Source organism: Oxyura jamaicensis, chromosome 9, assembly GCF_011077185.1.
Source record: "Oxyura jamaicensis isolate SHBP4307 breed ruddy duck chromosome 9, BPBGC_Ojam_1.0, whole genome shotgun sequence".
Taxonomy (NCBI): Eukaryota; Metazoa; Chordata; class Aves; order Anseriformes; family Anatidae; genus Oxyura; species Oxyura jamaicensis.
The window spans coordinates 22,438,546-22,453,056 of NC_048901.1; the positions used below are offsets into that span (position 1 = coordinate 22,438,546).

Here is a 14,511-nt window from a genome sequence, read left to right on the forward strand (position 1 = left end):
AAAAAAACTGTTAATTTTTTTAGGAAAAGTCCCAAGTTAATAATTCAAATTTTACAGAACAAAATGCATTTGTCTACTTTTAAAATTTATTATAAAACTGCTTCGACCTTTTTAGAAGTCCAAAGCAAGTGCAGGTTTTAATTTCATAGGGAAACCTTTAATTTTACTTTTTCATTCTAAAGGTTTTAAATGCTTTTGTGAAAGCCACTCCAAAATGATTTCCCCTGATTTTTGAGAACTGGTAGCTAGCAAAAAATCAGTTCTTACTATTCCTAGGTTATTGGAGGAGCTCTTTGTTATTACACTTATGCTTCCAGTTTCATTCTTCTGTTTTGAGTAGCAGTTAATTATTTTATCAAAAAATGAAACAGATCTTAACACCATGAAAGTAACAAAGAAATTCAATGGATTGTGTTCACTCAATGGGATAAACTTTCTGAAGCTTGAAAAGTTCCTGTGCTGGAGAATGAAATGCCACTAATAACCTATAGTCCTTGAAAACAACTGGGAAAATAAAGAGGGAAAAAAAAAAAAAAAAAAAAAAATAAATTTTTTTTGAATAAGTTTTTTATTTTTTTTTTAATAAAAAATGCAACAGGACAATGAAAAAAAAAAAAAAAAAAAAAAGAAAAAAAGAGAGAGAGAGAGAAAAGAAAGTGCTTCTTGACACGTTAAAAAGATCTTTGAAGAAGAAAGCATACATGTTTCATTATGATCCTGTTGTGATAAACGTTTGGGTCTATTCTTCTTCAAGGACTTGCAAGTGATACTTGAAGTCTAATAAAAGTGAAGACTTGCTGATGGGGTTGGAGTTTGTAAGGAAAAGAAAGCATTGGTGTCAGTTGGATAACCTCCCCATCAGGGTTTACATTCTTTTCTGTAAATATTGTAATATTTAGCTAAACTCTAGCCACATATTTATTGCTTTTTTTTTTTTTTTCTTTTTTTTTTCCCATAAACCTAGTGAGCAAAAGATTATCTTTACTCTGTAAAATTTGTGATTCATTCTTAATGAAGGTACTGCTTTGCTTGGCACACAGCCTAGGAAAAGGACTAGGAAATGACTTTGAATGTGCATAAGTGACATTCCACATTTTGCAGACTTATTACATCCTTCTTGATCTATTGCCTTTTGTCATCCAGGGTCTCATCCTGAAGTCCTTACTAAGGGAAAATTCGCTCTGACTTAAAAGCTAAGCAAAGCCCTTATGAATAAATCACTTGAGCTTTTGGTGTCACTGCCCAGTGAAACAACCTTCCTGTTCCTTTCAGACGCATTGGTAACAGGGGCATGTTACCAAGCTTGGTATTGCTGCCAAGGAGTGTTCCAAGCTCTGCTCCTGGTTGCTGCCTTTTTGCTAATTCTCTTCATCAGTTCACTGCTTGGCTTTTCCAGATTAAGTAAAATTACAGTAAATGGTTTAATCTCTATATTTAAATATTTAAACCATTTGTCCTGTCCAGGACTTTCCTCTTATTGAAACAATTAATATCAAAAAGAAAAACTGATGGGAGCTAAGGAGAAAATTAAAATATTTTAAGGAGTATTTTACCTTTACTGAAGCAGATTAAACAAATGTCGCATCTTGTTCCTACAGATATAAATGGTTTCAATATTGTTTAAAGTATGAGAGAGATTCTTGAGGGTATAACTGAGGGACTGCCAGCCCAGGCAGCTTTCCTGTTCAAAGCAGCTGAGGAGTTTGTCCTTGATTTTTAAGTAACGTGAAATACTCTGACTGTCTGATGGAAATAATGGAGGGAAAAAGCAGATATTGAATTGTAGATTTCAGTGAAAAAGTCCAATAAGCTTTTATGAAAGCTCTACCAAGACTTCTACAGATGTATTAACAGCAAAGACAAATCATTTTATTGTAAGAGGTATTATCACAGGAACTAATGCACATCCTTATTTAGCTGCCATATTAGGATTGTTTGAAAGCAAATGTGAAGACTTGCAAATTAACAAACTTTAATTATTGTTTTTTTTTGTTTTTTTTTTTTAAACTCAAGTATTAGAGAATCTGACAGATGATATTCTCTACACTCTAAAATCAAAGAAGATTTCATATTAAATATTTAAAAAATAGAAGTGATATACAGCATTTTTTCACAACACTCATACTGACAATAACTTTCAGTTTAACAGATTATTGGTTTCTTCCCTTGATTCATTCTAACATTCCCAGAAAGACTCACCTTTGTTCTTCTGAAACTGTAAGTCTGAGGATGGATGTGTGTGCATGGGGCTGAGATGAAGAACCCACCACTGAAGTTCAGCACCTGACCATGCCACAGAATATTTTATATGAACTTGAACAACTCTTCCTGCACCTCTGCTCTGTGTCTGTGGAAGTGGATGGTGATAATTTTTCTTCCACGTTTTATCTCTTTCATTCAGTCCATGAGATCAAGTGTTAGTATATGTCCCTTTATGAATTACAGCACCTAGCACAGGAGAGCCAAAATTGCAGTTCATTGTTTCAGTAGCAGTAATGTAAAGAGATTCAGCATTAGATTATTAAATGTAATGTGTCTACAAATGAGTGAAATCATTTCCACAGTAAACATCTTTATTTTCCTTGGGAAACTTTACAGGGACATTTGGAGTCACTGTTGAGCAATGGACACAACACTAAAAGACTAATAATATACATGAACATCAACATAGACAGATGCCGGCAAGTCACCTTAGATGGCTTTGTTTAAATTAAAAAGAAGTATGAAACAATGTAAAACTAGCATTTCAGCTAGGTAATTCTTTAGAGAATTGATTAGTAATCTCTCAGGCTACCCTTTTCTTTGCCTAAATAATTTATAACTCATATCATCCATCTACAACCGAAGCATAGAAGAGCAGCAGCAACCACAAATCAGGAGCTAGATAAGATCACAGAGTACTTGCTCATTTAAAAAAAAAAAAAAAAATGGAAAAAAAAAAAAAAAAAGACAAAAGTTGACAAATTCTGGGTTCTGACATCATGCTGGGGTAAAGGAGAAGTTACACAGGGACTGAGGTGTTTTTCAAAGGTACAACTCCTTTGCACAGTGATCTCTTAGGATCCGAGAATGCCAATAGAGGCAACTTATATTTGTAAAATTGCCCAGTTGCAGTTCCCAGAAAAAAAAATAATAAAATAAAAAGTAATAGAGGCAATTTCCAGTGTGAAATGTGAAGGAGAAGGCTTAAACAGTTATAAAAGTGAAGGTTTGGCTTCTCCAAAATGAGATACCTAAGGGTTTAATTCTGACATTTGCTGTTTAAACATATATTATCCTGACCATCTTTATATAAATATATTTGTCATATATATTCAGACTGTTTACGTACTCAGAGAAAGATCTTCCAGTCTCACAGGCTGATCATCTGGCAGTGATACTGCTCTTCTTCCTGGCCAAAACACACATCTCAGCTTTCTGAGTACAGAAACAAGCAGAGTTACAAGAGACCAACAGCTTTTTTAAAACCTAATTTCTAATTAAAAGTTAGCTGTATCCAATTCCTGGCATATACTTTAAATACTCTTAACTCCTGAGTATACAGATTGATAGGCTCTCACTGTAATATTAAGGCATGTTCTTAGCATTGCCTACCCAGAATTTGTGCAAGACACAGCTGAGATGTCACTGCATGCTGACATGTTTTCAGCTGAGCCCTAATCTTAAGTTTTGCTGAACAGCCTCCTGCAGCCTTCCATTACCACGGCAGAACTCCGAAATTGAACTGGTGATGGCTTTTCTGATGAGAACATGATGTGATTTTTATTGTGCACAGCTAGCTGTAGAGTGCCATGTTACATTGTAACAAGTTTTAACATTATTTTTAATTACAACTTTGCAATAAGGACTAGCAATCAATAAAGTGGTCTCTTTTGTCTGAACTACATGGAGACAATGTCCCTCATTCCTCTAGGGAGTATTTCAGTATAACTAATTAACTAACTAATAATAAAAGTAAGTGGAAACCAATGATTCCTCCTTGAAAAGAGGGTGTAATACATTTTCTCACTGCTCAGCAAATTCACCTGATTTTTAGGTAGTTTAGGTAGATTTTTCATCGTCTTTTATTTTCATTAATGAACAGAATGGTTTAATCAGTCTCTTCAAAACATTCCCTTTCATGGTTCCTTGCAAAGTGTCCATTTATAGGTTATGATTTGCATATGCATTTGCCATTTGTCATGTCTATTCGATGAAAACCCATGTCACAAGTCAAATCTTTGCAGCAACTTCCATTCCAATTAATCTCAGAGTTTCTTGTTTTCCTCTGTTTGGACATCTTCTGTGTTGTTGTCAGCATTTTATGAACCCACACGATGGTAGAAGGTGGGCAGCAAACCCATGAAATGCTGAGGGCAATGGGAGAAGGCTCTTTCCCCAGCTCTGCACCTTTCTTTTGAAATACTGGAATATAGTAGTTAAAAATGCTGCTTTGGATGTGTTGTGCAGGTGAACTTCATTAAAAACAAAGGAAGAAAATCCTCCACAGTTCATTGCCATCCTACAGTTTAATTTGTGCAGTATGTCATTAATCATTATCAATAGATATTAACAGGCTACAGAAAATGCTACAAGCCAAAAATTACATTCTCCCTTAAGGCTTTGCTTAGCCTAGCAAATTTAGGGGATTTCTATCAGGAGACACCACCCAACTGGCAGCTTCTCCTCACCCTTCTACCTTCAGCCAAAACTTGGTATGGATTTCACCTGTAGAGTTCAGCTCAGAATTTTTGTTTGCATTTCTGGAACAGAAATATCTGTATTTTAATCATGGTGTGTCCCATGGTGACAGCCACAAGACCCCAAATGGGCAGTGATTTCTTAGTTTATGCCAGCAGCTATGTTTGCTATTGTCCCCTTCAGTGACAGTTGTTCATCATGAATTCTTTTTCTATTTCACAGATTTAACTCAAAACTGTCTTTTCCCTCAGTTAAATGGATAGTTAGAAAATCAATGATATAAAAATCCATCTCTGATAAGATTATCTCAAGAACATGCCACCCAAATGAGCAGATCCTTTGTCAGTGAACCAGCATAACTGTAGGCATTGCAGACATCTCCAGAGAAACTGCTTCAGATTTATATTGTCATCAGTCCTGTGCAAGACTAAGGCATAATTAAAGCCCACCCAAAACCAACCAACCAACCAACCAACCAACCAAATAGTCACTGAAACTTTCAAATTAGAGTGCAATTACAATAAAGATGTGGATTAAGATTGGTAAAGAAAGCAATATTTTCCAAATCAAATAGCATTCCTGTTATATTACCCCATTTGGGGGGGGGGGTTGGGGGGGGTGCGAATTGTGTGGTGGTTGTTTTTTATAGTGAACATCACTCATTATATTTAAAAGATTTTCTTAAACCAAGGTAATACTGGAAGATGCAGCTCAACATCACAAGGGTTTTGCTGTTTTTTTTTTTTTGTTTTGTTTTGTTTTGTTTTGTTTTGTTTTGTTTTGTTTTGTTTTGTTTGTTTGTTTGTTTTTGTTTTGTGTTTTGTTGTTGTTGTTGTTGTTGTTGTTGTTTGTTTTCCTTTCTTTTTCCTAAAAGAGATAGACTAGAAAATTGAGCCAAATGAAAGTTACATGTTTCATGTAAGGCCATATCAGACATTACCTTTTCTAAAGGTTAATAAATCGAGGGTACCTAAAATAAAAGCAGGCAAACAAACAAAGGCTCTGTTGGACAAGCTTACTTCACACAAAGTATAATAAACACATGAAATCTGATATACTACAAGCAAAATAAAGAATCATGTTTTATTCATGGAATCATCAATAGTTTCAAGAGACTACCAGCACAGACAGATTTTTTATGCCACATTAATATTTTATTGTTTTTTATGGATGGGAAAAATGAAGAGCAATGATAAAATGGTACAAATAGCATTTAAAAGACAAAGGAAGAGGGATTTAGAATTAATAAGACTGAACACAAATGAGAGGAAAATGATCAAAATGCACTGTGCACGTTTAGGTGTCCTATGTACCCAGGGTTTCTATCCAGAGCTTAGCTTAGAATGCCTGGCCTTGGTGTGTGTAGGAAGCTCATCGGACTCTGCTCTGATGGCAGGCAAACTGGTGTTCAGAGAAGTGACTTGGGAAAAATAAATGGTCAGAGAAAACAAAACAAAACTAAACTAAACAAAACTAAACAACAACAACAAAACAAAACAAAACAAAACAAAACATCAACAACAACAAAAAAAAAACAAAAACAAAAACATCGTATCTGAATCTATCTAAACTGTCTTTCAAGAGAAACATCAAGTGAGCACCCAGAGCAGCATGCTGAAGTCCAGAAAACTGCCTGTCCTAGCTCTGCTGCTTCTCCCTGCACCATTTCAAGATGCATTTTTTCTTTAAAATGGCTCTTCTTTCTCCCTCAAATGTGTTCCCACACTTGGAGTTCAGGTGCCCATCCCTGAGCCAGGCAGTATCTGTCTTGTTCCCACCACCTTGTATGTGCTGCAGTAGTTCATCTGTCAAGTGACGTAGCCACAGCTGCACACAATGTTCCCGACTGGGAGACGTCTTTACTCCTTGAAAGATCACAGCTTCTTCCAGCTTTGAACTAGCTTTGGTTTCTCTGTTGGTTTTTGGTTGGTTGTTGTTTTTTGGTTGTTGTTTTTTAGCAGGTATTACAGGTATTACACCTGGAAAATGATCCTAAGTCCCTACCTGCATTGCAAAATCTACAGCCAAAGCTCAATGGAGAAATAGGCAGTTTCTTCTATGCAGCCTGGCAGAAAGTGTATCATCAGGGGCAAAAGAAATCAAGGAAAAATCAAGTGCTTTGTCCAAGATCATGTATCTGTATCACTGCCACAGGAGACCCAAGCTGAGATGGGAGATGTGATGCCTGCTGTGCTAAGGCTTACACACAGGCACTGACCACCCAGGAGAGACCTGGCACCAGGTGCAAGAAGAGGAAACTCCTGAGATGCAAGTTAGATGGACTCAGAAACAGCTTTAGTTCCCAGAAGTTGCATTTGCTCCCGATTTATGCACATTTAAGGATGTCTGTATACAAGATTTTCCAGACCTCAAAAGTCTCTTCACATTATCTCCCAAGTAGCAAGCTGAGATGATTTGCATACAAAATTTATAGGGTAGGTTCTGTGGTCTTCATTCATTACATCACCAAATGATTAAGAAGGCCAGAATGTAGTCTGTTATATACTCTGTCATGTTATAGCCTTTATAAATGTTATCTCTGACTATATATAACCTGTACTGTGCATAAAGAAAGCACTCCTCAGTGTGTTTGATCTATGAAATGTCACTGCATGGGTGAAGCCACACCTGCAAGATATAAATGTGTTGTACTCTGCTCTTACAGATACTTTTCTGCAGAAAGATTTTGTGCAAGCAATTTCCTACTGTGGAGTGGGAAAATAATTTCCAGGAATTCATAGACACGGACAATTTAAAATTATTTCTCTAATTATATGAAAAAAATCAATCCTAGAAGATTTATGAAATACAGTAATTAGCCAAATAAGTGACTCCATAACATTTGCTTATTTTGCTTCTTTAAAAGGGTTCTGCCAAAGCTGCTAAATTCAAAACCTGTCCAGTGTGAACCAAAATAAGGCACAACCCAAACTTTCTGTTCCAATTTGTTTTAATTCAACAGTCTGCTGATAAAGCTACTCCAAACTTACACTGAGAAAACTTGTGCCACATTTTCTCCCACAGCTAAATCAGCTTAAAACATTTTCCATAAAAAATTTAAATGTTTTCATCTCCATAAGCACAAATCCATCAGCAACTTCTTAAAACTTTTTATATTCTTAAGGACATGCTCATAACTTCATCTGAATTTATACTTAAAGAGGCAAAATTCTTAAAAACATTTGAAAATACTTGTGCTTTCTCCACAGTTTTTCAGTAGAATAACAAGATAAGCTGAAATCAAGGACAATAAAGTAAGAAAATATTATATTTTAAATAATTTAAGGATTAGGACAGACAATGGTAACAATTTAACTATAAAAGCACCTCGCTAATTCAATAACACGGTAACTAAACAGTGATCCATACCTAATATCTTTGCAAAGAAAAGACATTTTCTTTTCAACCATCCTCGTGCACACTTTGGGCTCTACTGGGAACCACTTCAGTCCCAGAATTTTAACATCAAATGAACTTCACTCCCGCACCACGTATTACACACTGAGTGAGCATGGGTTATCCTTGCTTGCAGAAAAGATGCATCTTATATAATTGGCCTAGAAGAAAAGGTAGCCAGTCTTCTGTTAATGGATCAAATGTGGACTAGCTCCTAGCCTGAATATGGGTCCCTGGTACACCATCCCAAATTGTTATCTCTGAACTGCAAGGAGGAATTGAGAGACTCGCTGTGAAGAGAGGCAAAGTGTGCCTCATTCCAGTAAAGCTGTGATTTTCTTTCTGAAGACTTTCATTTCTTCTAATTCTTTGACACTGTAAGGTCATAAGGGATTTATCCAGGCTTAGGGGGATGTGGATTATTGCATTAATTTTGAAAAGATAAGTCATGTTATCTATTTGGGGAATTTTAATGTAAGCTGTTTTGGACAGAGACCACCTTTTTCATGTGTTTGTAAAGCACTTTAATTGAGTGCCTTACCCATGACCAAGGAGCTACATCAACAAGATAATACAGAGAGTAATTGGTGTGTGAATTCTCCTCTTCTTCAGCCTATGCTCCTGTTGTTTCCTCTGTCACTATCTCTTACCTGAGGAAAGAATCAATGATAGTAAGGTCAGGTCCTCCGATGTTATGATGCGAAACGAATCTCCAGATAAGATGTTGCTCAAGAAATATGAATAATATCAATAAATGTAGTAGCTGCCTGTGCTGCAGTAAAGAAGGTGCTTAGTAAAGTTCAACTCCTAAATGTAAAGATCCTTCTTATCCTATTAAACCTGAAGCCAGGGTGCCCCAAGAAGCTGTGGCTGCCCCATCCCTGTCAACACCTAAGGCCAGGCCGGATGAGATTTGGGCAGCCTGGGCTGGTGGAAGAGGGGCACTGGGTGGGCTTTAAAGTTCCTTCCAACCCAAATCAATCTATTATTCTATGATTCAATTTCTTTGGCTTCTCTGAAATATTAGAACTGCCTCATATATTGCTGCACTACTTTACTAATTATAACAGCAGCCACATATCTCTTTCCTTTCTTGGGAGTTCCAATCCAAAACAAGTTCTTGGCTTCCCGACAAAGCTGAAGATAATCAATCCAGTTCTTCTGTACATATATGAATGCAATACAGCAAGCTGAGTATGGTAAATTATGCTGTTCAAAACAAGATGAAAAATCTTACCAAGTGAAACTGTAGCTTTACCTTCACTGGCAGAATATTACACTGCAGAGTATCACCAGGTTCTTGGAAGACTTTTTGAGTGTCTCATGTAGTCAAAATCCAGAAAATTACACTGAATAAGGATATGTTAATGGTTTAATCTGGAATAGCAGTTACATTTGCAGCACAACTCTCCAGATTGCTGCAGGTTTTCCTCCTCCAAGTTCAAGGAGTAATTTAGACATAACTAAGTTTACAAGGAAGTGTTTAACTTTTTTTTTTTTTAATCTTACCTCTTTAATGATTCTTTGTTTTCCTTCATGTATTTTTTTTTTTTTTTTGGAGTATTATCTAGTTCTTGCTTACTTGAAATATATCACTGCAAGGTATGTGCAGCTATCATCCTCTTTTCTGGTTCATCCAGCCATGTCCAAAGTGGATTTCTTAGATACATCAGTCAGTACAGGTACTTTTCTCTATCAACCACATAGCTTAGCTCATTTCAGGCACTGAGACAGATGATATAAATATGAGCTGAGCCAGGCAGTATAAAACTGCCTAAAATCCTTCTGAGGTTGTATAACTTCATAACTCTCCTGAGGTTCACTGAACAGTCATTTTTCTCTTTCTTTCTCCTTCTTTTAGGTGGGTTTAACTGACATGACCAAAACTCATTGCCTGGAAGTAAAAGAGAAAAAACCCTACTGTATATTTTACAGCTAGGTTGTAATTGGAGAACTGCACTTTACTAGACCTGCCATAAAACCCCTTCATTGACTTCTGAGCAGTGAAATATATACAGACTTCAGATGGAAAAAAAATAAAAAAATAAAAAAACAGAGGAACCATTTCCACATTTAGGGCTGTATTGGGTCTTTAAAATGAAACCCTGAGTAGGGAATTGATTCACAACATCCCTCAAAATACCAAAGAATTATGACTCTTCAAGGTCTGGAAAAGGAAGATTTGGAACAGTTTGTACCCTCCCTGGTATTAATAGTTTGCTGCATGATGAGACTTCTTCATAGCTGTCCAGAAACATGGATGACAGAAATGTCCAGAAACAAAGGATGACAGAAATGTTTCATATTTGGTTCTGTTCAAGTTCAGGCATTATATTCAGCTATGAAAATAAATTGTTATGAAAATAGAGAGACAAAACTACAACCAATACCCTTTTCAAAGTTAAATTTCTTTTGTTCAAGTTTTAGGCACTTACATAGCTGTGGCTGCATTTTTCAGCCATCAGTAATAATTTCATATTACTATACAAAGGCAGGGTACTTATTGGAGGGCAGGAAAGGGTAAGGTAAGTTCCTGGATTCAAGTATTAGAGCCTGAAAAATTGTACATGCATCAATATTTGTAACTTTTTTTTCACACAATGGGTGTATATTTTTAGAAATAAGCTTTGTATGCAAGTTTCTGATAAGCTTATTCAAAGAGAAAAATAAATGATTAGATTGTTCAGCCCGATCATTTATTTCCAAGTGAGCACATAAGGTCACAGGGTTAGAGCAGGCAAGGGAAAATTGTGTAAAAATACTGTGGCCTACTTGCCACTGTACAGAACACCTGAAAAAGAAAGGAGCATTGCTCAGCCTGGGTTACACTAACACACCTGAGCAGGATGACTGTAATGTGTTTGCATCTGAATCAAGGAGTGAAAACTAGAGTGACAATGTTGTGCTCTTTAATTAGAGAAATGTGAATAATAGTGGTAATAAAAACAGTGTCATAAAAAGGTAAGAAAATCACTTCCTTATAGTAAAATATATCTCAATTGGGGTCAGGTTTAGCTTTTGTGGAGTGACAGAGAAATCAGTCTCAGTAATTTACTGTTAACTGCCTGTTCTTCTGATCCTGAAATGTCTTCCCCGCCACATACATATTTCTAGCTTGTTAGGATAGCAGCATGACAGTACAAAGGATTGGGATGTATGTCTGTGCATTGTAAGCATAACTTTTAGATGCTCTGAGTCAGGTTTTTATAATCAGATAGCCAAGCTAAGTAGATGGTTATGTTCTCTATCTTCCCCCAAAATAATAAAAGGAAAATAATAAAAGGAACCTCTGCAGCAACTCTGGATGCAGGGAGACTGCAAAGCTCTTTAGAATTCTTAAAGTGTATGATTGGAAATATCTGCTGCTTTTTTGTCTCATGTTCCTCAAAATCTGATCAAATGTTAAAGATGATCTGAATTTACATGGGGGGAAAAAAAGCACATACTTCCGCCATTATCTCCTTTTCTGCTTCCTTATAAATCCAAACTGGATAGCATCCAATTTCTCATCGCAACTGCCTCTGGAAATGAAAGAGAGCCTGAATAGAGAAGGAGATGAGCTGCTTTAAATGCTTTTTTCATAGTTCTTCTCACTGCTATGAAAGCTTCATTAAAAGCTGCAGCTTGCTTGTTTTCTAACTCTTCCAAAGTAATAAGCATATAATTGTCCTGAAAACTTGGGAGGAGTGTATCACTGCAAGCCATTATGGCATCATTTTATTTCAAGGTCCTTTTGCATTTTCTTGGGAATCAGAGACCTCTGTCATTCACAAATTAAGGCAATTCAGAAAAGTGTCTTTTTAAAGAGGACATCGAAAATTTGCAATGTCGATATGTCTACATAAATTACTTCTTCATGGACTATTGACTGTGAGTTCGTGTTGTGTAGCACAACAATTATTTTGCCTTTTTTTGTCTTCTTAACCTACATTCAAAACATATCGGATACAGTGCTCACTGCTAACATACTAGGAGCCCTTTTGATTTGTTGAGATGGAGAAACATAAGTAATGATGAAAAAAAAGTGTGATGCCCAGAATATATTACGGCCTACTTTGAAAAATCAGCTACAATTCTAAGATCCACACATGCTATAAATGATTACACAGGGGTCCTTCTAATATTTGCTGTGGTGCAAAACAATCTTGCCTGCAGATGATAATAGCTGCCCTTTTGAAACAGCTGGGAGGGATCTCAGCATTGGTAGAGGCATGCATTTCAAAACATTGAGGGCAATATATTCAAAGCTCGTAAATTACCCTCCAAAATGACAGTCCTTCAGTATAGTAACTCGAGTTCATGGATTGACCAAATTTAATCCAATCTCATATTTACTTATAAACTTCCATTTCTGAAGTGCTGGGACATACTCTGCATGCATTATGGAAGAGAACACTAGACTTCTGCACTGCTCAAGGCTGAAGTTTGGTGTTATTTCTGACTTTCCCCACCTATGATATCCCCGAGTAGCCCCACGTGCAATGTGATGTGGAATAAAAGTAGTATTCACAAGATTTTAGATGTGTAGATAGTTCCCACCTAAAACGTGAGGGTAATTCTCAGGGTAAACTAATTAGCTAAGTAAGCCTAGTGGGAAAGCTGAAAAAATATTTAGAAAGTCAAATATGGGTTCTATTAAAGTGCAGGTATATTTCTGTAGAATATATTTCCTGCAGAATTTTTCTTACCTGTATTTCCTTGTCCACTTTATGTCTGCAGCATCAATTATACTACATAAAATTGCAGCTCCCAAGCAGTCATTCTGGATCTCTGCTGCATCTTCTTGTTTCCTGTTTACTTCTGGGATTGCAGTGAAAAAATTCTTTCTAGTTTATAATGAAATAGAATGGACTCATTTTTCATAAACACAGGAACTATGAATTTTAAATGCTTGTTTGTTTGTTTGTTTTTCCACAGATTCTTGATAGCATCTGTTTTAAAGCCTTCCCCAAGCTAACTCCACACTGGAGTTCTAAAATGGGAAAATATATTTTCATTTGTTATTTTTCTTCTACCAGTTGAGAAAAATAAATGGGTATTCCAGAAAAAGGAAATTAAAACCCATAGTGAGGCCTAACACAACTCTTGTTCCAACTGAAGCAGTGGAAATTTTCTGGCATATTAAATAAAGATGGATAAAGGCCTGTGGCCTTGCTTTATTTTATTCTTCTTTCTTATCAGTAAAGACCTTGTAATGCAAGAATTGTCTTTAGGATTTTTTTCTCTGATTGAAGAGCTTCTTGACAGGAAGAAAAGAATATTTAAAGCAAGTCGTATGATGACTTTTACACCCCATACTTTATCCTAACTCAGAGAAAATGTCCACAGAAGCCAAAGACAAGTCTCACTCTGGAACTGAGGATGGAGGATGTTTGCTAAGCTTCTGAGATTCTAGGTGAAAGAAATCCCAAATCTGTGACCTACTTTACTGAATCTGAAGGATGTCCATCCAGATAAACCAACACAGCTGGGGTGGACTCCTGAAATCATATGTAATTCTTCTTTTTTTTTTTTTTTTTTTTTTTTTTTTTTTTTTGATACAGGCTGAATTTTACTTCCCTTTGTGATTAATTTCAAAATCCAGAGAGAAAATGAATGAAATGTTTGCCTTTCTGTCTGTGTGCCACAACATATGAGGTTTCATCAAAAAACTCAAATATTTTTAGGTAAAGTAATCTCTAGACACTTCCCAAAGCAATTAACGTTGTCTGTTTTTTTAAATGCATTCTGCCCATGTTTGTTTGTCGTGTGAACTATACAAATATTATTTTCAGGGTTTCTGGTAAAGCTGTGATTACTTGTTCCAGAGTCACTGAACTGATTGGATAAGGAAAGTTTATAAAATAACTTGGCATTGCCATTTGGATCTAGGACATTTTGCTAGTGAGCATCAGTGGGGTCTGATCTGGGAAAGTCTCTCTCTTGACACCACATGGGGGAAGAGGGGAGAAGGACAATCCATTCTTGAACGGCTGACACACTTGGGTGCTTTGTCAAAAAAAAAGAATCTTGAATTGTGGCCTATGGCCATTTTTTTTTTTCTCCATTCCCTCATCGTTGACCTATAAGTACAGGTACAAGGTTGAATATTAGGAAATTAAATACATGAAAAGTTTCTGTGATTCTACTAAAAACAAAAGACAATTAAAAGATATGACCCATTAGCACAAGCTTATCATCATCCTTTTTTTATTTTCCTTTTTGGACAGAAATTTGTAAGTTGTTTTATGCCAATTGCAACAGAGATGGATCTGATGCTGAAGAAGAAGTACTTAGGCTGTATACTTAAATATTTATTAGTACAAGAAGCAACATACTTGTTCTGGCTTCGTGTCACATTGGATTCGCTTATGTAGGTACAACCTGTAGGCAGCTGTTACACCTAAGAAACAAATCAGTCAAAGAACTGAAAGACACTAATGCAAACCAGCCCTT

General features: G+C 36.1%; 1 long non-coding RNA gene across 1 annotated transcript in view; it reads right to left on the reverse strand.

Annotated features, from left to right (window-relative positions):
- Positions 1 to 9,608: 9,608 nt before the first annotated feature.
- The window catches only part of LOC118171707, a 30,171-nt gene continuing 25,268 nt past the window's right edge, over positions 9,609 to 14,511 (reverse strand). Inside the window, exon 4 of the long non-coding RNA XR_004753340.1 lies at positions 9,609 to 9,970. This is a non-coding gene — a long non-coding RNA (uncharacterized LOC118171707). The remainder of the gene's footprint in view (positions 9,971 to 14,511) is intronic.